The sequence below is a fragment of the Solanum pennellii genome, chromosome 6, assembly GCF_001406875.1.
Source record: "Solanum pennellii chromosome 6, SPENNV200".
Classification (NCBI taxonomy): Eukaryota; Viridiplantae; Streptophyta; class Magnoliopsida; order Solanales; family Solanaceae; genus Solanum; species Solanum pennellii.
In genome coordinates, this window is record NC_028642.1 from 54,659,222 (window position 1) to 54,662,402 (window position 3,181).

At 25.7% G+C, this 3,181-nt stretch overlaps 1 non-coding gene across 1 annotated transcript; it reads right to left on the reverse strand.

Moving 5' to 3' along the window:
- Positions 1 to 2,139: 2,139 nt before the first annotated feature.
- On the reverse strand, positions 2,140 to 2,211 carry TRNAP-UGG. The gene has a single exon. It is a non-coding gene; the product is annotated as a tRNA-Pro (tRNA).
- Positions 2,212 to 3,181: the final 970 nt, after the last annotated feature.

The following is a 3,181-nucleotide window of genomic DNA, read 5'->3' on the forward strand; positions in this document are numbered from 1 at the left end:
TTAGATAACATTCAGGAGACTCATAAAATGTTTTTGTCGTCAACTATATCGAAATGAAATTAAAAGTGATGGATATTTGGCCGTTTATCCGGAAAAAGGGTTATAAAAGTTGAAGTGACCTAGAATGATTGCCGACTCAAATTAAATACAATATTCTCAAAGGGTCAAATTACTATTATTATATTCATTTCATTTTGTTTGGTTGATATTGTCGACTTAGATAATGTTTAATAATTATCGATTAAATATTTAATAATTATTAAATTAACCTCTTTTTTTTTGGGAATTTTAAATTTAATTATTACTAGTACTTTAGTAGCATTGGGAAATAAAAATATTTTTTTCTTAATTTGCTAAAATAGACAGGTAAAAATGGATCTATTTTTAATGTAAGAATCCAATAAAATAAAACGGAAAATTAGTGTATTAATGCCAATGTTGGTGCATGATAATGAAATTAATGTGGATAATCCTTTATTTTACAAAAGAGATCCTCATTTGGGTCATTTTGATTGGAGCTATTAAATTAATATGCCAACTATATTACTTTTTTTTTTAATTGGGGGGACCAATTCCACAAGTCTTTATAAAAATAAATAAAAGTTTACATTTTGACAAGAAAGTTATCTAGTTCAAAAATGGAAAATGTATTAACGGAGTCTTAGGTACATCATGATTTAAAAAGAATAAAAATTACCCAATATATACTTCAGTCATATTTTTATGGTGGTAAAATAATTAATTTTGGTAAAACTATTTAGTGATTAGTAACTAAATGGTAATAATGTGCATAAAATTAAATCGATGTGATCATTAAAAGAAATGTGAATCTTTTTACTAGCTTTCAATTACTTTTGTCGATCATCTTTTTATTTTCGATGTTATTTATTAGTTCTTTCATTTTAAAATATTTATCGTGTAAAAAACTACGATAAATAATTTGATACATAGTGATACTATGATAACAAAATCAAAAACATATGAAAGATCAACACTTGACAAGCTATCGACTAGACAACAACAAACAACCTAAAATGAATGAATTATTACAGTTTCTACAAGATCGATCGTATAATAATTTATCACCTAGTCGTAATAATTTGTAATTATTATGTGTATACTCAATATAGAATAATTGTATACATTGATTATACATTGTACTAAATTATAAGTGAAAACAATTAAAATTATTTCATTGTTAACTTTATTGCATCGTTTTGTAGTATAAAAAGCAAAAAGGAAATCATCTTTTTATAGTCATTTACAATTTGAATAGAAGAAAATATTATTTTTAGAAAATATTATTTTTAGATCTCTTAGGTATAAAATTAAAGATCTCTTAAATGTAAAATAAAGAATATTAGTAAAAGCAAATATAGCTAAAAACTAGTTTATAAAGCGATATAGAATCAAATCTCCCTAAGTATTGAAGATATTTTCCTTGTATAAAGTATAGGAACCGCGATATCGTGGGCTAATTACTTTCTATTTCGAAAGTTTTTCATTATAATAATCTCAAAATTTTCAGAACTCGCGGCATTGTTCCTTGGACCAATACATAGGAAACAATACATAATATGTAAAATATATATAAATTTTATATTACATACAAAACTATAAAACCATATTCATATTGATTTAAATTTGAAATAATTGGGTTTATATATCAAGAATAACCTTTGTACCAGATACATTATGCACTAACAAAGTTGTAATGTATTTAATAGAGGTGAAATGGTAGAATGATATATGTGGATGATTAAGCGAGTGAACGAAAAAAAAAATTATAACTAGTTCAAATGGTTGAAATATTTAGATATTATGTTTCACTTAAGTCGTGTAATTCCGTAATTTTTCCATTTTTTGGTTCTTTTAAGTTTTTAAGTAAGGTAATAGAGCCTTTTAAGCCCATCATTAGCTAGCTAAAATGGATGGTGGGCCTTGGTCACAGTAGAGGAACAGTACCTACTAGGCCCAATTACTCCTCAATTATAGAACTCTATAGTCTACACAAGTCGGCAAAACATTTTTCAAAAAATATTTTCTTTCGTCGCAATCACACCTAAGTTAAGTTAAAGCAAAAAAACAATTTCTTTCGTCGCGATCACACCTAAATTAAAGAATTATTAAAAAAAAAGAGGGGCATTCCGAGAATCGAACTCGGGACCTCTCGCACCCAAAGCGAGAATCATACCACTAGACCAAATGCCCTGCTGTCTTACTACACTCTTCTTTATTTATAGAAAAAAGAACATTTTAATAGACTTTTAAGCAAAATTGACAATTAATGCGTGAACATTTGAGAAACTTAGCATTAATTTTGAATCGAGGATTTATCGAATACAATTTTGTAAGTAACTCAACTCTAATGTAATAGTAACCAACTTTTCCACTACATTAATAAGATTTCTAACAAATTTCCTTACTATCACAAGGTAGCTAAAATTTGTATAGACAATACACTCCTCAAATCTTGTTAGTAAAATTATACTAAATTAGTTATAAGTGATTGTTAAAAGATCGCAAAAATCTACAGGACTTGACAAGTCTCTAAAGCTTTAGGACGAAGGCCCAATACTAGCTTCAACTTGGGCCAAAATTTGTATTTCGTAAATAACGGCCTTTTAAAGTGACAACTTGATATTCTTTTTATTTATTTTTACTTGTCGACTTTGTATCCTGAGAAACAAAATATATGTATTATTATATATACTTTTATTTATTATGGGCAAAATATATATTTTTCTCTTGATATATTAATGTGAATAGGTAAATGTTTGAGATTTATTTTTAATATAGTGAACCAATAAAAATAAACGGCTAGAGTATTTTTTGTTTTAATTATCATTTTCCTTCTCATTTTCCAATCAATCACTTTGAAAATAATCAAATCATAAACATGTGATTAGACATTGGTAATTTTAACGAGCACTAAATGACAGGACTTAACTATAATTACTTTTATGATCCACTATATTAAAAATAATTTGTCAATTTAAAGGAGAACAACTATTTCTTTTTGTTTTACTCTTAACATTAATTACTTATTTTAAATTATTTTTAAATTCATTAATAATCATCAATTAATTAATATAAATATCATGATAAAATATACACTTCATCTATTATTATTTTAAAAATATTTAAAGTTCATTGTGAACAAATAAAAATGAACGGAGAA